This window comes from Malaclemys terrapin, chromosome 5 (genome assembly GCF_027887155.1).
Source record: "Malaclemys terrapin pileata isolate rMalTer1 chromosome 5, rMalTer1.hap1, whole genome shotgun sequence".
NCBI classification, from domain to species: Eukaryota; Metazoa; Chordata; order Testudines; family Emydidae; genus Malaclemys; species Malaclemys terrapin.
In genome coordinates, this window is record NC_071509.1 from 14,872,022 (window position 1) to 14,896,033 (window position 24,012).

Genomic DNA, 24,012 nt, shown 5'->3' on the forward strand with positions numbered 1-24,012 from the left:
TTGTTCTCATCTCCAATCCCTTATTTGGGCTATGATCCCATCTCTTTCCTCTCAACTACGTTTTAGATATGTGTATGCCATCATCAAAGATAAGGAACCTTCCTTTTATCACCACTTAATGGCTGAAGTGATAAAGGTCTAGGCTCTATGAGGTAAAGGATCAGAGTTCTAATCCTGGCTAATGTACATACATGGTAGCAGATTCATTACCTGCTCATTGGTTTTGCTGATGTGGAGAAATGCATCTAGGTCAAGTCCTGGCTGGTGTTCAATTTTAATAGAACTATCTGGTTTTTAAGATTAACATCATTACCATCTACTGTCAAAAGTTTCCTGGATTCTGAATACCTTCTGGGTATGCTGGGTAAGTCAGATGTGTTCTAGTGTTGAGAGTAGCCTGGGGGCCAAGAACTCTTGAGTTTTGTCCTGCCTGTGACATTAGTTCACTCTGTGACCTTGGGTAAGACACTTAACACCTATGACTACACTAGGAAATTAGGCCGGTATAATGGCTTTGCACAGAGGTGTGAAAAATCTAAACCGACCTAATTCTTCATGTAGACAGTGCTAGGTCAACAGGAGAATTTCTTTGTCAGAGAGATGCATCCCTTTGTAGATGTCCCTTCCCTCCGCACACCTCCTGCATGTTTGTCAAAATGTTTTTCTGAGAGTAACCAGGAAGGGAAACATTAGTAGAGTCCTGCAAATCTGCGGGTATCCACTTTCTATCATGGATCATTTTTGAAGATAGCAGCTCGGCTGAGGTCACAAATTTTGTTTCTGCGCAGGGCGGAGCTGTAGCAGAGACTCACCAGAGTAGGTGGAGGGACCCAGGCTCCCCACAGCTGCCATCATGACACTCCCTGACCCGCCTCCGACCGGGGGAGGAGGGGCATACTGCACAACGGGTATGCAGGGTCGATGTTGGACAAGGATACCTATAAACATTACTATGGGGTCTAAGGTTCACTCTGATTCGCATTGACAATAAAGAGCAGCTCTTTTGTGAAAGCTGAGTCTAAAAATGGCATTGCAGGGATGCTTATTGTCACTGTGACTTCATATCAGCTCAGTTTTCAGGCAGAAGCTGTTTTTCCTACAGTTGTGGAAGATCAGCTGAGCAAGAAAGGGTGGAGATTCAGAAGGTGGAAATAACTTCGATGATGTTTCTTTAAATAAAACCTTTACATTCACATATTACTGTGTCAGGATGAGTCAGCGTCCCATTGTTGCAGTTTGTAAGTCATCCATTGTATGCATGGGTGTGGGCCAGCCTTCAGGAGTCTCCTGATCTGTAACTTTTTAAAGCCTGACACTGCTTAGAAAATAATCTTCTGTAGTAATCAGGGTGGTTTCCGAGTATTGGTCTAACATCTATTTATTGATGCAATGATGAAAATGAATGAACGGGTGCTCAGCCCCTTTTATCTCTGAACAGTGTGGTGTCTATGGATGGAATATGTCAAGTGCCCTGATTTCCTCTCATCTGGAAATGGTTCTTTCTTGGTAGTGCTCCGACTAATGCAGCCCAATATGCCATTAGCCATCTTGGCAACAAGGGCACACTGTTGACTCTCATCCAACTTCTCGTCCACTGTAATCCCCAGGTCCTTTTCTGCAGAACTGCCGCTTAGCCAGTCAGTCCCCAGCCTATAGCAGTGCCTGGGATTCTTCTGTCCTTGGTGAACCTCTTCAGATTTTTTTTAGCCCAATCCTCCAATTTGTCTTGGTCGCTCTGGACCCTATCCCTACCCTCCAGTGTATCTACCTCTCCCCCCACCTTTGTGTCATCCACAGTCCATCCCATCATCCAGATCATTAATGAAGATGTTGAACAAAACCGGCCTCAGAACAGACCTCTGGCACTCTGCTTGATAGCGGCTGCCAACTAGACATCAAGCCATTGATCGTTACCCATTGAGCCCAACAATCTAGCCAGCTTTCTATCCACCTTGTAGCCCATTCATCCAATCCATACTACTTTAACTTGCTGGCAAGAATACTGTGGGAGACCATATCAAAAGCTTTGCTAATGTCAAGATCTATCACTTCCCCCATATCCACAGAGCCAGTTATCTCATCATAGAAGGCAATCAGGTTGGTGAGGCATGACTTGCCCTTCGTGAATCCATGTTAACTCTTCCTGATCACCTTCCTCTCCTCCAAGTGCTTCAAAATGGATTCCTTGAGGACCTGCTCCATGATTTTTTCCAGGGACTGCAGTGAGACTGACTTGTCTGTAATTCCCTGGATTCTCCTTCTTCCCTTTTTTAAAGATGGGCACTATATTTGCCTTTTTCCAATCATGCGGGACCTCCCTTGATCGCCATGAGTTTTCAACGATAATGGCCAGTAGTCTGCAAGCACATCAGCCAACGCCCTCAGCACCCTTGGATGCATTGCATCAGGCCCCATGGACTTGTGCATGTCCAGCTTTTCTAAATAGACCTTAACCTAGTCTTTCACCACTGAGGGCTGCTCACCTCCTTCCCATACTATGTTGCCCAGTGCAGCAGTCTGGGAGCTGCCCTTGTCTGTGAAGACTGAGGCAAAAAAAGCATTGAGTACTTCAGCTTTTTCCACATCATCTGTCACTAGGTTGCTTCCCCCATTCAGTAAGGGTCCCAGACTTTCCTTGACCACCTTCTTGTTGCTAACATAGAAACCCTTCTTGTTACCCTTCACATGCCTTGCTAGCTGCAACTCCAGTTGTGCTTTGGCCTTCCTGATTACACCCCTCCTGATTACACTGCATGCTCGAGCAGTATCTTTATACTCCTCCCTAGTCATCTGTCCAAGTTTCCACTTCTTGCAAGCTTCCTTTTGATGTTTAAGCTCACCAAAGATTGCCCTGTTAAGTAGGGTTACCATACGTCCTCTTTTTCCCGGACATGTCCGGCTTTTCGGCAGTCAAACCCCTGTCCGGGGGGAATTGCCAAAAAGCCGAACATGTCCGGCAAAATGGTGGCTCTGATCCTCCCCTGACTCTTCGGCTCTGCTTAAGAGCCGGGCTGCCCGAGCGCTATGGGCTTCAGGCAGCCCCTTTGCCTCCAGACCCCAGCCACCGGACGGGCACTTCCCCTCCAGGGCTCCGGCGGCGCAGGGTCCGGAGGCACGGGGGCTGCCCGAAGCCGGTAGCGCTCGGGCAGCCCGGCTCTTAAACAGAGCCGAAGAGTCAGGGGAGGATCAGAGCCGCCGCGGCTGGAGGCTCTGCTCCTCTTCGGCTCTGTGTAAGAGCCGGGCTGCCCGAGTGCTACCGGCTTCGGGCAGCCCCCATGCCTCCGGACCCTGTGCCGCCGGAGCCCGGGAGGGGAAGTGCCCTGCTGGGGGCGCAGGGTCCGGAGGCATAGGGGCTGCCCAAAGCCCGAGCGCTACCGGCTTCACGGTTTGCTGGGCAGCCTCCAGACCCTGCGCCCCTGGCTGGGCGCTTCCCCTCCCGGGCTCCAGCTGCGCTGGGGAAGCGCCGGCCGGGGGCGCAGGGTCTGGGGGCTGCCCGGCAAACCCTGAAGCCGGTAGCGCTGGGGCAGCCCTTTCCCCGTGGCTGGGAGTGGGAGGGAGGAGGGGGCGGAGTTAGGGCGGGGAAGGGGCCGAGTTGGGGCGGGGCTAAGGGTGGGGAAATGGGCGGGGCCAGGGCCTGTGGAGGGTCTCTTTTTTTATTTATTAGATATGGTAACCCTACTGTTAAGTAAAACTGGTTGCCTGCCATATTTATTATCCTTTCTGCACATCGGGATGGTTTGTTCCTGCATCCTCAATAAGGCTTCTTTAAAATACAGCCAGCTCTCCTGGATTCCTTTCCCCCTCATATTAGCCTCCCAGGGGATCCTGCCCATCAGTTCCCTGAGGGAGTCAAAGTCTGCTTTTCTGAAGTCCAGGGTCTGTATTCTGTTGCTCTCCTTTCTTCCTTTTGTCAGGATCCTGAACTCGACCATCTCATGGTCACTGCTGCCCAGGTTGTCACCCCTACCAATTGTTCCCTGTTTGTGAGCAGCAGATCAAGAGGAGCACGGCCCCTAGTTGGTTCCTCCAGCACTTGCACCAGGAAGTTGTCCCCAACACTCTCCAAAACTTCCTGGATTTTCTGTGCACTGCTGTATTGCTCTCCCAACAGATATCAGGGTGATTAAAGTCCCCCTGTGCCAAAACATTGCTAGGATGCAGCAGTTATCAGAGCCCAGGCAAAAAGTTATTTTGCCCATGAAAAACTTATTCTCAGCTTAAATATAAAAATAGAAATTGCAGTTTAAAAATGTAAGCAACTGAAATGTCATTTGCTCATAACCTGCAATTTACCAAAAAAACCCTAAACCAAAACAAACCTACAGGACTGTAAAACCATTTTAAAAAAGAGAAAGTTCAAAGGGTCAGCTGGGAAGGCTAAGCCAAGCAAGTATAAAATATTTGCTCTTGTAATAAACTGTTGACAACATAGGAAGAGACCGCAGAATTTAAGAAAACACCTGTTATTTTAAAAAAGTAAAACTTAAATTGGCTTTTAAAAGATTCCACTAAAAATCCATCCAAATCTTTCTTTGAAGGTTGAAAAACTGTCCCAGATACTCTTTAGGTGGCAGTCTTCACTTTGTTTATTAACCCTTCAGGTGTCTCAATGTTTTTACAAAGTTTAACATTTAAAAAAAAAATTATACATGTTAAAAAACGAATTGGTAAATAAAAACACCGCCAAAAAGTGGTCAGAACCAAAAGAGTAATAGAAAAAAAAATACCCCCGTATCCTTTTTCAGTAATAAGCTCAACAGCTAAAAAAGCTGTAAAATATTAAAGATAGTTAAATTAATATTGCTAATACAGCAAATGAGAAGTTAATTTATAAGAATGTACATTTTTATAATTAAACATGCAGCAATACAATAAAAAATTAAATGTAAATAAAACCTGGTACTTAATTAAGAACCTCTAAAGGCTCCAAAAAGGAGCCACGATAAATTCTTTTCTTTTGCAGGTGGCTGTGTGCTTTAAAAGCAGAAACCAACCCAGCCCCAGGGGGAAATAAGTAAATAAAAATCAGTAAATATAAAAAGTAAAGCCAAGCCACCCAAATCCTAATCAAAAGTGCCATCCAAATTCTGTTTTCTTTTAACAAGTCATTATAAATAATAAAACTACTGTAAATAGTGCAGTAGCCATTAAAAAGCATCACACACCTCCAATCATTAAAATCCTATCCAAAAATAGTTTAACTACAGTGTAAAATGTTACTAAAATAACCCCTCAAAACTGACATATAAATAAAAAATAAAAATGTCCTAAACTAACAATAAATCCAAATAATTTTAAATTAAAACCTATAAAAATATTATACAAAAATATTCAATTTGTCAGTATTATATTTTACCAATCTGCCGTTATCTAAAAAATGGTGCCCACTAAAATTTAGTAAAATATCATTAAAACCTGTTTAAAAAACCACTTCTCTAAACATAAACGTATACTTTCAAATGCATAAAACTGCCAAAGTAGGGGGCAACTACACTGAAAGTAACTAAGAGGATTGGCACAGGAACTGAACTGACTGATATTGGTATGTTACTCCAAGCTGGCCTCATTGTGCTGTGGAACACGGCTAAGCATTTCAACAGAAAATAACAGCAAAAGTACTGCATCCATTGAATAAGCAAATCCAGGGCTCATTAGTGAAGCTTTAACTGTATATAATATACATAATGTTGTAATGACTTTTTTAAAAGTATGGTTTTAACTCTGTGTGTTTTAGTATCAGATGTAGTATGTGGGGAATATAGGCTGTACAAAGTAAAACGGGCATTAAGAGATATGGAGCAAGGAAACTTGCCCTCTTATCACCACAGAAAAGTTAAAAGTGTAAGACAATAGCAGTGACACCAGTTGGTGCAGTGTAACAAAACTATCAATAGTCCCATAACATCAAGTTAAATATGAAACCACTGCAACCCAAATGGGGCGGAAGAAGTTTTTTTTCTCTTCAAATGCTGTTGCCAGGCAATGCAAGGTCTGGAAAGCCCCACACTTGTCCTGCTGTTTGTACCTGGAGGACACTTTGTGGGTGCAGCTGTCATGTCTTACAGACAGAATTGCTGGCATGTAGGTTCACTCTGGGGGAATAGTCTCCAAATTGCCCAGGACAGATGAGAATCATAGAATATCAGAGTTGGAAGGGACCTCAAGAGGTCATCTAGTCCAACCCCCTGCTCAAAGCAGGACCAATTCCCAGCTAAATCATCCCAGCCAGGGCTTTGTCAAGCCGGGCCTTAAAAACCTCCAAGGAAGGAGACTCCACCACCTCCCTAGGTAATGCATTCCAGTGTTTCACCACCCTCCTAGTGAAATAGTTTTTCCTGATATCCAACCTGACCTCCCCCACTGCAACTTGAGACCATTGCTCCTTGTTCTGTCATCTGCCACCACTGAGAACAGCCGAGCTCCATCCTCTTTGGAACCCCCCTTCAGGTAGTTGAAGGCTGCTATCAGATCCCCCCTCATTCTTCTCTTCTGGAGACTAAACAATCCCAGTTCCCTCAGCCTCTCCTCATAAGTCATGTGCTCCAGACCCCTAATCATTTTTGTTGCCCTCCACTGGACTCTTTCCAATTTTTCCACATCCTTCTTGTAGTGTGGGGCCCAAAACTGGACACAGTATTCCAGATGAGGCCTCACCAATGTCGAATAAAGGGGAACGATCACGTTCCTCGATCTGCTGGCAATGCCCCTACTTATACAGCCCAAAATGCCGTTAGCCTTCTTGGCAACAAGAGCACACTGTTGACTCATATCCAGCTTCTCGTCCACTGTGACCCCTAGGTCCTTTTCTGCAGAACTGCTACATAGCCATTCGGTCCCTAGTCTGTAGCAGTGCATGGGATTCTTCCGTCCTAAGTGCAGGACTCTGCACTTGTCCTTGTTGAACCTCATCAGGTTTTTTTCGGCCCAATCCTCTAATTTGTCTAGGTCCCTCTGTATCCGATCCCTACCCTCTAGTGTATCTACCACGCCTCCTAGTTTAGTGTCATCTGCAAACTTGCTGAGAGTGCAGTCCACACCATCCTCCAGATCATTAATAAAGATATTAAACAAAACCGGCCCCAGGACCGACCCTTGGGGCACTCCGCTTGAAACCGACTGCCAACTAGACATGGAGCCATTGATCACTACCCGTTGAGCCCGACGATCTAGCCAGCTTTCTATCCACCTTACAGTCCATTCATCAGCCCATACTTCTTTAACTTGGCGGCAAGAATACTGTGGGAGACCGTATCAAAAGCTTTGCTAAAGTCAAGGAACAACACATCCACTGCTTTCCCCTCATCCACAGAGCCAGTTATCTCATCATAGAAGGCAATTAGGTTAGTCAGGCACGACTTCCCCTTCGTGAATCCATGCTGACTGTTCCTGATCACTTTCCTCTCCTCTAAATGTTTCATAATTGATTCCTTGAGGACCTGCTCCATGATTTTTCCAGGGACTGAGGTGAGGCTGACTGGCCTGTAGTTCCCCGGATCCTCCTTCTTCCCTTTTTTAAAGATGGGCACTACATTAGCCTTTTTCCAGTCATCCGGGACCTCCCCCGATCGCCATGAGTTTTCAAAAATAATGGCTAATGGCTCTGCAATCTCACCCGCCAACTCCTTTAGCACCCTCGGATGCAGCGCATCCAGCCCCATGGACTTGTGCACGTCCAGTTTTTCTAAATAGTCCCGAACCACTTCTTTCTCCACAGAGGGTTGGTCACCTTCTCCCCATGCTGTACTGCCCAGTGCAGCAATCTGGGAGCTGACCTTGTGCGTGAAGACAGAGGCAAAAAAATCATTGAGTACATTAGCTTTTTCCACATCCTCGGTCACTAGGTTGCCTCCCTCATTCAGTAAGGGGCCCACACTTTCCTTGATTTTCTTCTTGTTGCTAACATACCTGAAGAAACCCTTCTTGTTACTCTTAACATCTCTTGCTAACTGCAACTCCAAGTGTGATTTGGCCTTCCTGATTTCACTCCTGCACGCCTGAGCAATATTTTTATACTCCTCCCTGGTCATTTGTCCAATCTTCCACTTCTTGTAAGCTTCTTTTTTGCGTTTAAGATCAGCAAGGATTTCACTGTTTAGCCAAGCTGGTCGCCTGCCATATTTACTATTCTTTCTACACATCGGGATGGTTTGTTCCTGCAACCTCAATAAGGATTCTTTAAAATACAGCCAGCTCTCCTGGACCCCTTTGCCCTTCATGTTCCTCTCCCAGGGGATCCTGCCCATCTGTTCCTCTCCCAGGGGATCCTGCCCATCTGTTCCCTGAGGGAGTCAAAGTCTGCTTTTCTGAAGTCCAGGGTCTGTATTCTGCTGCTCTCCTTTCTTCCTTGTGTCAGGATCCTGAACTCTACCATCTCATGGTCACTGCCTCCCAGGTTCCCATCCACTTTTGCTTCCCCTACTAGTTCTTCCCTGTTTGTGAGTAGCAGGTCAAGAAAAGCTTTGCCCCTAGTTGGTTCCTCCAGCACTTGCACCAGGAAATTGTCCCCTACACTATCCAAAAATTTCCTGGATTGCCTGTGCACCGCTGTATTGCTCTCCCAGCAGATATCAGGGTGATTAAAGTCTCCCATGAGAACCAGGGCCTGCGATCTAGCAACTTCTGCTAGTTGCCAGAAGAAAGCCTCGTCCACCTCATCCCCCTGGTCTGGTGGTCTATAGTAGACTCCAACCACGACATCACCTTTGTTGCTCACACTTCTCAACTTTATCCAGACTCTCAGGTTTTTCTGCAGTTTCATACCGGAGCTCTGAGCAGTCATACTTCTCTCTTACATACAACGCAACTCCCCCACCTTTTCTGCCCTGCCTGTCCTTCCTGAACAGTTTATATCCATCCATGACAGTACTCCAGTCATGTGAGTTATTCCACCAAGTCTCTGTTATTCCAATCACATCATAGTTCCCTGACTGTGCCAGGACTTCCAGGTTTCCCAGGCTTCTTGCATTTGTGTATAGGCACTTAAGATAACTCATCGATCGTCCCTCTTTCTCAGCATGAGACAGGAGTCCTCCCCTCTTGCGCTCTCCTGCATGTGCTTCCTCCCAGGATCCCATTTCCCCACTTACCTCAGGGCTTTGGTCTCCTTCCCCCGGTGAACCTAGTTTAAAGCCCTCCCCACTAGGTTAGCCAGCCTGCTGGCGAAGATGCTCTTCCCTCTCTTCGTTAGGTGGAGCCCGTCTCTGCCTAGCACTCCTTCTTCTTGGAACACCATCCCATGGTCGAAGAATCCAAATCCTTCTCTCCGACACCACCTGCGTAGCCATTCGTTGACTTCCACGATTCGACGGTCTCTACCCCGGCCTTTTCCTTGCACAGGGAGGATGGACGAGAACACCACTTGCGCCTCAAACTCCTTTATCCTTCGTCCCAGAGCCACGGAGTCTGCAGTGATCCGCTCAAGGTCATTCTTGGCAGTATCATTGGTGCCCACATGGAGAAGCAGGAAGGGGTAGCGATCCGAGGGCTTGATGAGTCTCGGCAGTCTCTCCGTCACATCGTGTATCCTAGCTCCTGGCAAGCAGCAGACCTCTCGGTTTTCCCGGTCGGGGCGGCAGATAGATGACTCAGTCCCCCTGAGGAGGGAGTCCCCGACCACCACCACCCTCCTCCTCCTCTTGGGAGTGGTGGTCGTGGAACCCCCATCCCTAGGACAGTGCATCTTTTGCCTTCCAATCGGTGGAGTCTCCCTCTGCTCCCTTCCCTCAGATGGGTCATCTAGTCCACTCTCCGCATTAGTACCTGTAGAGAGAACATGGAAACGATTGCTCACCTGTATCTCCATTGCTGGTGCATGGACGCTCCTCTTTCTCCTTCTGGAGGTCACATGCTGCCAAACCTCCTCACAATCCTTCTGTCCCTGCTGCGCCTGCTCTGAATCTTCAGAACATTGTGGCCGTAGAAGCATCTCCTGACGTCTGTCCAGAAAATCTTCATTTTCCCTTATGCAACGCAGAGTCGACACTCGTTTCTCCAGCCCTCGAACCTTCTCTTCCAACATGGAGACCAGCTTGCACTTTGTACAGACAAAGTCGCTTCTCTCCTGTGGAAGAAAGACAAACATGGCACAATCTGTGCAGGTTACAACAGCTGATCGCTCACCTTCCATATCACCGTCCTCTTAAGAGCTTCCTCAACTGTTGCAGGAACTACTCAGAGAAACCTGCAGATGAAAGCCTCAGTGCACTCTCCCCACGCGAACTCCCAGGCAAACTCCCGCTGTTAGCCTCTGCTGTTCGCCGCCAAAGACGCCATAAGACGCTGGTAGTGATGAGTATTGTGTGGTTGCTGAAAAGGACCGCTTCTGGTGTCGACCCAGGGAATGTTGTTTTAACTGGGCTATGTTCTATTCAGAACAGTTTTTATATTTCACACCACATTTTTATGCTCTCAATCAGTGGTTCTCAGCCAGAGGTCTAGGGCCCCCTGTGGAGCTGCAAGCAGGTTTCAGGGGGTCCCTCAATCAGAGCCAGCGTTGGACTCACTGGGGCCCAGGGCAGAAAGCTGAACACCACTCCTTTTCCCCCCACCCCTGCACAGGGCTGAAGTCCAGGGCCCTGAGTCCACCACCCAGGGCTGAAGCAGAAGCCTGAGCAACTGCTCTGCTTGCCACCTCGGGGTGGCGGGGCTCGGGCAGGCTCAGGTTTCGGTCTCCTCTCCTGGGGTCGTGTAGTAATTTTTGTTGTCAGAAGGGGGTTGTGGTGCAATGAAGTTTGAGAATCGCTGACATAAATCCATTTAAACATTGTCCTAGCAGTCACTCCGGAGCAGCTTCTGTATGTAGAACAGGCCTCAGCTGTGTTAGGAGCCATGTTCTCTGTGGTCTGTGTTCTCTGTGAACTATGCATAGGGAAGACCCCACTATGAATAAACGGTAAAGTGTTAGTACAGCAATCCTGTTAGTTATCATTAAATATAGATGATTGTATGTTTATAGTGTCATGTCCATTTATGGAAATATCAGATAAAACATTTTATAATGGATCCCTGGCGCTTACCTGAGTTTAATGGCCATGATCTCTGAACCGCTCCTGTTTTATTGGTATTTTGAAATCAGATGACATTGTTGCTTTGGGATGTAACTCTGCTTCTTCCCTGAGGAATCCTCACTCATTTTGTTGCCTGTTTCCTTGTCCTCTATCAGCAGAGCTGCCCACAGCCTTGGATGGATGTTCTTTGCTTTGGAATTCTTAAAAATTGAATTAATGTAACAAAGTTTTTTTTGTGTGTAATCTCACTGATATTAGTGTGGTGATAAAGTGCCTTGGGATAGAGCTTTGTCGGTACCCTTGGTGAAGAATTTTTGGTGTATCTCCCCCCAAGTCGGCAAAGGGGTCCTTACTTTTTTAATTTTCCCTTGCCTGGATCATCCTCATCTCCAATCCCTTATTTGGGCTATGATCCCATCTCTTTCCTCTCAACTATGTTTTGGATGTGTGTATGCCACCATCAAAGATAAGGAGCCTTCCTTTTATCATCACTTAATGGCTGAAATGATAAAGGTCTAGGCTCTATGAGGTAAAGGATCAGAGTTCTAATCCTGGCTAATGTACATACGTGGTAGCAGATTCATTACCTGCTCATTGGTTTTGCTGATGAGGAGAAATGCATCTAGGTCAAGTCCTGGTTGGTGTTCAATTTTAATAGAACTATCTGGTTTTTAAGATTAACATCATTACCATCTACTGTCAAAAGTTTCCTGGATTCTGAATACCTTCTGGGTATGCTGGGTAAATCAGATGTGGTCTAGTGTTGAGAGAGCAGTCTGGGGGGCCAAGAACTCCCGAGTTTTGTCCTGCCTGTGACATTAGTTCACTCTGTGACTTTGGATAAGACACTTAACACTTATGACTCAGGAATGGCCTACACTAGGAAATTAGGCCGGTATAATGGTGTTGCACAGAGATGTGAAAAATCTACTCCGCTGTGGGATGCAGTTAAACTAACCTAATTCCTCATGTATACAGCGCTAGGTCAAGAGGAGAATTCAGGGAGGTGGATTACTGAAGTGACTGGAGATTGCATCCCTTCGGCATAAGTAGAGTCTTCGCTGAAGTGCTACAGAAGTACCCCTACAGCATTTTAAGTACTATGTAGATAAGTGCTTAGCTTTCAGTGGTGATGTAAGGATCAATTAGCGTGTGTTTGCCCAGCACTTTTAAAGTGATGAGACATAATTGCTTAGTAAATCCTAATTAAGTGATTAATCATGTCAATGAACTTTCAAAAACGTAAAGCAGACAGAGCGCATGGATACAAATCAAAATGAATGTCTTCAAGATTAGTGGAGCACAATAAACATTAAGATACAGGGAGCAAGACGAGTTTGTTTTGGCAAACCAATCACATCAGCCACACTATCAGAGGCTTGTTCACCTGCACATCTACCAATGTGATCTATGCCATCATGTGCCAGCAATGCCCCTCTGCCATGTACATTGGCCAAACCGGACAGTCTCTAAGCAAAAGAATAAATGGACACAAATCAAACGTCAAGAATTATAACATTCAAAAACCAGTCGGCGAACGCTTCAACTTCCCTGGTCACTCGATTACAGACCTCAAAGTCGCAATACTCCAACAAAAAAACTTCAAAAACAGACTCCAACGAGAAACTGCAGAATTGGAATTAATTTGCAAACTGGACACCATTAAATTAGGCTTGAATAAAGACTGGGAGTGGATGGGTCATTACACAAAGTAAAACTTATTTCCCGATGCTAATTCCTGCCCCTACTGTTACTCACACCTTCTTGTCAACTGTTGGAAATGGGCCATCTTGATCATCACTACAAAAGTTTTTTTTTCTCCTGCTGCTAATAGCCCACCTTAACTGATTACTCTCGTTATAGTTAGTATGGCAACACCCATTTTTTTTCATGTCCTCTGTGTATATATATCTTTCTACTGTATTTTCCACTCCATGCATCTGATGAAGTGGGTTTTAGCCCAAGAAAACTTATGCTCAAATAACTTTGTTAGTCTCTAAGGTGCCACAAGTACTCCTCGTCCTTTTAGATAAATGTAACCAACATGTGGAATTAATCAATAAACAGGCTCCAGAAACATTAATGTCTCTTGCTTTAAATCATTCAGAAGTCTGAATAAACGACCAATAAATACTGAATTCTGAAAGCTATTGCAGCTGCTAAAGAGCTGGGCTAGCATGAGATGCTGTAACTATCAGGAGGCATTCTACAATCATAGAATCTCAGGGTTGGAAGGGACCTCAAGAGGTCATCTAGTCCAACCCCCTGCTCAAAGCCGGACCAATCCCCAGGCAGATTTTTGCCCCAGATCCCTAAATGGCCCCCTCTAGGATTGAACTCGCAACCCTGGGTTTAGTAGGCCAGTGCTCAAACCACTGAGCTATCCCTCCCCCAATAAGCAAGTTTGCCATGAGAAGGCTCCCAGGTCTGTTTGGCTGCAGGTAGACCATGCCCAGGGGAATCCTTTCTCTTTAATGGACTGGGTCAAGCAAGAGAAATCTTGAACATCAGTCATGAAGCCCATTTTATCCCTCACCTGGAAACAAGTTCAGGATGAGAATGCACCACTAAGGAATGGACCAGTACCAATATGTCCTGGGGGCACATTCTTTTCCCAACTCAGAATTAGTCAGACTGCCCAGTGGATCACTGGCTGTCAGTTAATCCTGCCACCTGTGAATCAGAATCACCATAATTAATGATTTAATCCTGACTAGGCCACAAGCCCATAATCTAAATGGAATCTACATGTCCTTATGTGAACAAAAAAATCCTATGTAGTGCATACTGCATAATATCCTGGGGACCCCCTCAGAGTCCTGGCTCAGGACCTTGGAACAATCAAAGAGGAGGCTGCTTCATTGAATCCATCCAGGTTTTACACTTAACCCTGTGCACGCTTGAGCAGTTTGACCAATGCTTTGTAAATATCATGGCCGCCCGGGGGGGGGGGGGGGGGGGCAAGTGGGGCAATTTGCCCCGGGCCCCACAGGGGCCCCCAAGAGACTATAGTATTCTATAGTATTGCAACTTTTTTTTATGGAAGGGGCCCCCGAAATTCCTTTGCCCCAGGCCCCCTGAATCCTCTGGGCAACCCTGGTAAATACCTGTGTAGTGTAGATGTGACTGATTTAAAGGTTGTAGCAATCAACTTCACTGTCAAGTCTTGGTGCCCTGGTAGGGAACTTGGGGGAACTGCAAGTTCCCTTAAATGGTATGACTGCAGATAACCCTTCTGTGAACTTAACTCAGAAAGGAAACTGCGGTAAGGAAATTCTCTTCCCCTGTGCAGCCCGCTGTGTCTTGCAGCACCCATTGGCCGGAAACGATGAACCTCAGCCACCCGGAGCTGCAGGGGGCCGTGCCTGTAGATAGTCAATGTAAACGAAGTGTCTCAAGGCCCGCCAGCGGATTACCCTGATGGGCCGCATACCGAAGGTTGCCGACTCCTGGTGTAGGCAGCACCAGGAGATGGAGGTTTTAAGTAGTAAGTTGTCCTGTGCAGGTATAAAGTGCATATTCCACCAGCACATCAGGAATCAGCTCCCAACATTGCAAACACCAGGTGAGCTGAACAGATTGGTCAATTCTGAAGCCTGTTCCTGCTCCCATTAAAGGAAACGTCACAACTCTCAGGAGCAGGATTGAGTGATTAGCAAGCTTTTAGTCATAATGTTTCCAGTACGTGGTTTAGATCCAGCAAAAGGGTAGAACTGCAGATTGTACTGTCGGATTAAGAGTCTAGGATTACTGGCCCAGTCAACATGTAAAGCTTTTACAGTCTCATTGTGAGTGGACCATTAAGCCAGCCCATGGCATGCAGATGAGATTCTCCTTCCCTACATGTTTAGTGCTATGCCGACTCTCTGGTGGGGCTCCAACCTGTTCTAATACTGCAGCAGCTGTTTGCTTTTGGATCCTCGCCTGGCAGTGCAGAGAGAACAGTGAGTAATCAAGAAATAACAGTGGAACATTAATGCAATCCACAATACTACACAGATGCATTATTAATGGAGCATTAACATTGAAAGGGCAAGTAGCACAAATTACACATACACAGTACAACAGCTCTTCATAATTCCCCCAGTACAGCACCTTGGAAAATCAATGCTCTGTAAAATCATGCTGTTTCCATTAGGCTGTATTCCCACTGAGAAGTGACCTAAATATTCTGCAAGATCGAATTTTACAGAAAGGCTGATCTGACCAAACTGTTAGTGTGTTGATAGTTACTTAATTGGCCAGGGCAGTGCCTTGGCCTTTCATGGAAATCAATTACCGGTTAATTGCATCCTTTTTCTTTGAGCTAAATCTCTGGAACCAGTTCATTCTTATTAAAAACAGAAATGGGACTGAATCAGGCTTCCCAGACTTTGGGGAAGTTTGGAGCTAGATCCAGACTTCATGCCCCCTCTTAATCTCTATAATGTGTCAAACCAACATCTTGGGCCTGAATATTGGGACTATCTAGATCTGTGCTATGTGGTTCAGACCCACTGCTAATTAAACATAAATACACCTTCCACCCTTCCTATCAGTTAATTCTGATCAATCATTATTGGATAATCCAGTCACTGTTTAATACAATATTGCCTTTCTGTTGAGGCCAAAATTCTGGATTATGATAAAGTTGTCCAAGGATGGTCTAGGAGACACAGTACAAGATAAGTACCATTTAAGTCATTAGTCATTGATTGTTTCTAACAGAGGTTGTGTTCTAGCACTGACTGATTTTTAATGGAAAGTCTCCCATTGACCTCAGTAGAGGTTAAATCAGGTCCATTAGCATTAGCTTATGTATGCTTGTAAAGGTTAGATTTTTGTCAATTTCACCAAATACATGCAGACCAAGGCAAAAATATTTCCGTCGATGGTCATTGATATTTATAGAGCGGCAAGGTAAGAAAAATGCTGCTTCAGAACTTATTAGAGTTTAAGGGTACTTACTGTATATTTGTGATGTTGACAATTTGTGTTTTAACAGTTATCAGGCTTTAATTTTTGAATCTCAACGTCTACTGTCACTAAATAATTGTCTGACCTGCCATAATTTCCCACCTCTGAAAATTTAAATTTAGAAAAATTGAGAAAGAATACTTATAAAAACACAATATTACCTGTCAAAATTATTAAATTCTACCAAGCCTAAGCCTACACTTTGATTTGGAGGCACAGTGAAATAATTTGCTGGAGGTCTCAAAGCAAATCTGTGGTAGAGGTGGGAATAGATTCCAGCTATCCAGACACCCAGGCCTTTGTTCTCCACTGCCTTGTACCTTGTCTAGTCATTTACCCCTTTGGAAGATGAATGCAAAGTGCATGTAAATGCTACCCAGTCAGAACGGTGGTGTTTTACCCCCACTTTATGCTCTCTCTGCCCAAGTATAAATGACTGCAAGGCTCAAGGCAGTTGAGATTCACACCTTGAGTCTGGTGTCCAAGCAACTGGACTGTGCTTGATTGAAATAAGAAGACACTGTATTGGTGGCCTGTGTTGGTAGGCTGTTTCGATGGTACCACCTACCCTATCAGAGTGAAAGCATTTGCCATTACTAAGGATACAATTGATCATGGAGATTACAGATTCCGTGACTTTAATAGATCTCCATCACTTCTTCGGTTTCAGCTTCAGCGCTGGGCAGTGAGGTTCAGGCTGTCAGCCCTGGGCAGTGGGACTCCAGCTTCAGCCCTGCTGGGATCAGATTCTGATTTTGTCCTTTTTTCCTATGATTGTTCCATGAATTTTGCCTAATTTTACCATGACAAAATTGTATCCATTGCCATTGCAACCCAAAAGCACAAAAATGAGTCCTCTAAAGCAAATTTGGTTTCAGTAAAAACAGTGGTGGATCATAGCCCCTTGGTGGTGTATATCATCTCAGTAAGTGTGGTCACATTGTGGTTACAGCAAAGCCCTGGAAATGAGAACAAGAGTTTTCATATTTAAACTGCGCAGCTTTATTGTGGTCAGTGAATCATTTGACTTACCTTGCCATCGGGTAAAAGCAAGGTTGCCCTCACTCATGGGTGGCGGGTATTATAAGCCAGGGGAGGCTCTGCCACGGCCGCCAGACCCCCGGTTGTGGGGTTTGGCGGCAAAGTTTTTGCTTTATTATGCCCCATGCAGGTTCTGGGGCGGCTGAGGAGGCACATATCACCTCCTCAGTCGCCCTGGAACCTGCATGGGACATAGTAAAAGCGTCTTCTAAGCAACGCTTTGCCCCTGGGCGGGTTTGGTCCAGGGAGGGAAGGCACGGCTTCGACCAGCCCGGAGCTCCTCCAGGTGTGTGTGTGGGGGGTGCTTGGGGCTTCAGCCAGCCTGGGGTTTCGGGGGTGGGGTGGAGCTCGGTGCTCTGGGGGGTGAGCTCGGGGCTCTGGCCATCCCGGAGCTCCTCCAGCCGAGGGGGAGTGCTCAGGGCTTCTCTGGGCAGGGAAGGGGGTCTTGTGGCTCCAACCGTGGGGGGGGGGTGGTGCAGGGGGTCTTAGGCCTCCAGCTGTGGGTGGAAGGGGTGGAGCTGGGGGCTAGCTTCCCTAAAGGGGGGCTCCACCTGCCTCCCATGGCATCACTGATGCTGCTGCAATAACAATAATGTGACATTATCCTTTTAATACTATCAGAAAACTATGCACTGAGGAGTTTATCTGGCCCCTGTGAGCATCGTATACAAGCGCCACGGGGACCTTAGTAATTCTAACATTCATATAGTTAACAAAAACAAAATATGTTCCCCTGCTCAATTCAGGGCCCTGGGGTGAAATTCTACTGCCTCTATGGACTCCGCTAGACTCTCCAGAATGTGTCGCTTTGGGACTTCACAGGTAGCAGAGGTCTCCATGCAACTATTGACTCTTCCGGGATCTGTGATGCCTCAAAATGATGCATTCTGTGGATGGAAACCTTCATTTTCAAAAGTGACCACTGACTGTAGGTGACATTTCCTCTGGCACACGGTGAAAGGAGTTTGATTTTCAGAAAGTGCTCAGGACCCATTCTTGAAAATTAGGTCCATTCAGTGTGTGTCAGGTTGGGCACCGAAAATCACTAGCCTCTTCTGAAAACTTAGCCTAGAGTCGCAAGAGAAGCTGAAAGAACCTGTGGATTTTCATGTAGGTGACCTGTAAACATTAAAGAAGTTAGTGAAAATGTAGTCATGAATGATTCTAGGGGTATTCAACACAAACCTTCGGGCTATATGCATTTTTTACTATAGCCTTGCAATCCAACATTCTTATAATTTATTGTTATTTGTATTGCAGTCACAGCTACGGACACTAGTCGTGGACCAGGATCCCATTTTACTAGGTGCCGTCCGAACCCAGAACAAAAAGACCGTCCTTTCCCCAAAGCGTTTACCATCTACGTATAAAAAGTTAAAGTAAACCTTAAACTGCAATGCCACTATGAAAACTGACTACAAAAAAAGCACATTCTTATTCTACAGACCTGCTCCTCCTTCATATTCAGAGTCAGAATTACTGACTTTAGTGACAGCTCAGACCTTGACTGGACAGGATAAAGGGTGTGTGGCTAGCACATGCTGGCAAATACATGCCAACTAGAACATTCTGATATTCCAGTTATAGACAAGGCAGTGTGTACTTGACCAGTTCAGTATGTGTTAAAGTTAAAGCTTTGCCTCTTGGTAGCCTTTAACCAGGGCTGGATTATGACATTCTGAGGCCATATGATATGACAAGTGTAAGAGGCCCCATACCATTAAAAACAAATAATAATAATTTATTATTTTCACAGAAAGGACATTGAATATATAAACACAAAAGCTTTATATTTGTATATATACAAAGGCAAAGTTGTAAAAATAGAATAATAATCTAAATAAAACACATCTTGCGGTATGCCTGCTTGCATTATAAAATTTCAAATTAACACATTTTCATCTATGATCTCTTAATTAGTAGATATGAAAACTTTATATCTACAGCAACACAAAAGCAGTTAGTTACACAGACCAGCTTACTTAATGGAAGCAGTACAATCTGCAGTATATCTGTTTGCACATCACATTAATTTTAACACTGACATTTAAAACATTTTCGTTTGTGATTTTTGGAGAGCAAAGTCATTGCTGACGTCCTCAAATGATAAGCTACGGAGTTTGTCACTTTCGATGCACAGGATGCTTTTCTTGCAGCATTTTCTAGGCAGACATCTCTCTTCATGTTCACTTCTCTATCCTCTGTCTTCCCCAGGACCACTAATTAATCTTGAGTAAACACCTTGGACATACAATGTGACAACAATCTATATGCGTGAAAGAGAGAGAAAGAATTTACCAGTAAAAAGACTGGTAATCTCTAGACAGGCATTGAGAAAGTGAGAAAAGCTAGTCTGTAGTCAAGCAAATATAATGAATATTATAGGCTTTAATAGCCTATAAATCATATATGCACATAGTTAGAAATAACTTGCTCACCAAATACTCAGAATATTTTGATATATTATATATATCCTTCACTTCTCTCAAAATCCTCTATCCTCTCATCAGCACTCGCTGATATTTACTGTTAAGGTTCCCGAAACCGAAGCCAACAAAATTGAGCTGTATAGTTTCACATGTATTGTATCATCCAGTCACCAGAGAGATGCCTGCAGCAAATGTTGGTGTGGCAAGAAACATGCACAAAACTGCCACTATTCAATCAGAACTCCTTACTCAAGGAAAACTTCCCAGGATATTATGCTTTGATCTTGCTCAGACCCAATGAGTGGAAGCATTATCAGAGGCATCACATATAAGTCCGTCCCTGTGGATGATGGACTTGGGACCTGACCTAAAGCCCATTGAAGTCAATGGGAAGATTCCCACTGATATCAATCATCTTTGGATCAGGCTTTTGGTGAATGTTACATACACAAAATAAACACACATGTTTTTCAAATGGAATTTGTTGCTTGTGGGAGATCCTGACTTGAAAAGCCCAGAGACCAAAGGGCTAGATTCTTAGGGTATGTCTACGCTGCCCACGTTACAGCACGGCCGCGGCAGCACTGTGATGTGAGCAGTGTAGTCACACTTTATCTCTTGGGGAGAGCTCTCCGGGTGATAAAAAATAACCACCCCGAACGAGCGGTGGTAGCTGTATCGCTGTCTATACTGGCACTTTTCAGCGCTAAAACTTTTGTCGCTCAGGGGTGTGTTTTTCACACCCTTGAATGACAAAAGTTTTAGCGCTGAAAGTGGCGGTGTAGACACAGCCTTAGTTAGACTGACCCTGAGTTACAGAGATGGGGGGGTTGGGGAGTATAAAGAGGCGTTCGTGCAGTAAGGATCTGACCCAGATCATTCCACTCTGTCTACAGATCAGAAACAGGTTCAGGAACCACCAGTAGAGGAGAAAAGGTAGCTCTGTCTCCATGGCCATTCAGTGTGTTCTCATGCCCTAGCCCCAGGGGAATCTTATCCACAGCACAGCCTGAGTGTGGAATGTGAGTTCTGCAGAGGAGAAAGAACAGGAGTACTTGTGGCACCTTAGAGACTAACAAATTTATTAGCGCATATGCATCCGAAGAAGTGGGCTGTAGTCCACGAAAGCTTATGCTCTAATAAATTTGTTAGTCTCTAAGGTGCCACAAGTACTCCTGTTCTTTCTGCGGATACAGACTAACATGGCTACTACTCTGAAACCTGCAGAGGAGAGGTGCTGCTCCCAGCTTTGTGTCCCTGGGGCCGGAAGTCAGTATTTTGCTGATAAACAGAGGTAGGGTGATTAAGATAAGAAAGGGTTGGTAATTAAATTAAGGATCTGGAAATGAGGAATCCCCTGGAAATGAGGAATCCCCCTGTGGGGGGGTGGGGAAGGAAGGGTGTTGAAGAGAGGGGCAGGGGACTCAGCCAAGGTTCCATTCAGAAAAGAGGGAGATGTGAGGGGCATAGGTGAAAATAAGGGAAGGGCTAGCAGTGGTGTAGAGAAATTCCCACTCTACCTGTGGTACTTATGTGCAGTGCTAAATTTTTAATGAAAGAGGTGCCAGGGCTCAAGCAATTGGGTTCTGAGGCTCAAGCAATTTTTTTATTTTCATAACTGATGTGACAAGCCCAGAGGTGTTGGGGCTACGAAGTGCCAAGCCTAGAGGTGCTGGGGCTTGGCCCTGGCACAAATTAAGCACTGCTTATGTGGCCCCATCACCATGGTATCTGAGCACCTTACAATGTCTAACCTATTTTTCCTCGCAGCCCCTCAGTGAGGTAGAGCTGTGCTGTTATCCCCATTGTACAGATGAGACCCTGAGGCACACACAGACTAAAGGCTTGATTTTCAAAGGTATTTCAGCATCTAGTGAGATTTTTCAAAAGTGCTTAGAAGGTTAGGGGCTTTGTAAACTCCACAAGATGCGTAGCTGCATATTTGGGTGCCTAAAAACCTTTGAAACTCTGTCCCTAAGGCACTGGCCTGAGGTCATACAGGAAATCCGTGGAGGAAGTAGGACTCAGGTCTCTGAGGGCTAGCTCTGTATTCATGGCACCAGCCTATCCCTCTGCTGCATGCTGCCAAAAAAAAAAAAAGACACTGCTAGTTGGGAGCAAAACCAAGGCGGCCAGTTCTCTCAGACTCCAGCACACGGTCCCAGGAGGTTGGCGTGGCTGTCATGATTGACAGCATGAAAAGCAGCACAGAGGTCAGGAAGGACGAAGAAAGAGAGAGAGAGAGAGCGTGAGAGTCACGTGAGAGGAGATCACTAAACCCCCAAGGGGTGGCAGGCTCTGCCCGAGACTGGGCTGTAGAGCAATGGCTGCTGGGCAATTTTACATTTTAACTGAAAACTGTTTTGTCACTTTTTGTTCTGAGTTTGAGAAAAGGAAGGAATGAGAAAGTGTCATATGAGTATCAGATGTGTTTATGCCTCAAATTCTTAGGGTTTCTGCTGTATTCAGGCCAATTCCAGAACAAAGAACAGAAATTGCCTCTACAGACTCCATAAAGTCGACGATTATTGTCATGATTTGTATTATGCACTGGGCACCATCTGTGTGCTCAGCACTGTTCAGAATATGGCAGAAAATGTAGTCCCTGAGCCAATGTGGGCAGCTCCATGTGTTCACATATTAATTATAGGTGTTAACCTGCTTAATCTTCGTTTTTCACTTTGAAATTCTTTTTTATTTACTTCCCTGTCATTGAGTGGCAGCTCCTGTCTCCTAATGTGCTCTGTGAACCATTCCATTTTTTACTTCATCTGATTTAACAGTGACAGTATCGTTTGCTACTTCCCTTCCTGTGCACTTACTTGTCCTGTTCTGACGGTCATCAATCTAGGTTTAGGTTTTACCAGACCCTGGCTTTTGTCATACAGTGATGGTTGCAATGCAGTGGACACCATTTCATCTTTTAATTTTGTTAGGGTCACCTTTTTCCACGTCTGTCCCCATTCTTCAGGCATAGGGTAGCTACCCGAAGCTGGCTGTTGACCACAAATATTTATAACAGGGGATGGCACATTTTTCTTTTGCAGGTTTTCCACAGCTGTCTCCAATTTTTTGTGCAACTGATGAGGCTCTGGTTTAAGGAGTCTGGGCCAACATCAGCTCCTACTGGTTTACCTTCCTAGGTAAGCAGGCCTTCTGGCTGGGGTTAAGGTTCACAAGGGTTTAGATCAGACTCCTGAAGGGCATGGGTTTAGGTCATAATATCATTTCCTATTACATCATTCTATCCTGTGCTGCCATTTCTGGTTAAAGTGAGACTTCCAGTGATAGCAAGAGCTGGGACTTCTGGTTAAGGTGGGATTTCTGGTGACATAGTCATCATTAAGTCATCCATCAATCTCTTATCACGTATAACAATCTGAACATAAACATTTACTATGGTCAGGAATGTGCTAGTTCTAGGACTTGGTTAGAGCCCTGAATACTTCTCCAGCACACTAGCCATAGGACCAGCAGCAGGCAGTTAAGGTTGTGTGAGTACTATTGTTTGCATTCAACAGAGGACCAGAATGAGAATTTGAACTCTTCTGGGTCCTTCCATGCCTATTGGAATAATAGAGTATTAATAAATTATTCCTGGGGGAATTGTGCGCTACTGCACGTGTGCATAATTAAAGAGCCATGCATATTTTAAATTATTTTTGTGCCGAAAAAAGCTGCCAAAATATTGCTGCAGCTCGCCTCTTGCACAGCAGAGGCTGCTGTGCCAATAGAACACAGCAGCAGCTCCCGGCCAGCTAGGGAAGAGAAAGAGCTTGCCTTCTTCATAGCACCTGTAAGGCCAGGTCACGAGACAGGGACTATGGTGAGACAGACAGTGTGGGGTATTTGGGGGCGGGTCAGACAGGGGCTCATAAGGGATAGTGGGGGAGGACAGACTGGGGCAGGGGCTGAATGGGAGTGGAGGCACAGGGCCACAGGGGAGAGGGAGGTGCAGGGCCACATGGTGATGGGGGAGGGAGTGCAGAGCTACATATGGACAGAGAGTGGCTGAGTGGGGGAACAGAGACACATGGGGCTGGGGGCGTGCAAGGACACATAAGGACAGGGGGTGGCTGAGTGGGGGCACAAAGACACATAGGGACACGGGTAGTGATCAATAGCTCCATGTCTAGTTGGCAGCCGGTATCAAGCAGAGTGCCCCAAGGGTCGGTCCTGGGGCTGGTTTTGTTCAATATCTTCATTAATGATCTGGAGGATGGCGTGGACTGCACTCTCAGCAAGTTTGCAGATGACACTAAACTCGGAGGAATGGTAGATACACTGGAGGGTAGGGATAGGATACAGAGGTACCTAGACAAATTAGAAGATTGGGCCAAAAGAAACCTAATGAGGTTCAACAAGGACAAGTGCAGAGTCCTGCACTTAGGACGGAAGAATCCCATGCACCTCTACCAACTAGGGACTGAATGGCTAGGCAGCAGTTCTGCAGAAAAGGACCTAGGGATTACAGTGGACGAGAAGCTGGATATGAGTCGACAGCGTGCCCTTGTTGCCAAGAAGGCTAACGGCATTTTGGGCTGTATAAGTAGGGTTATTGCCAGCAGACTGAGGGATGT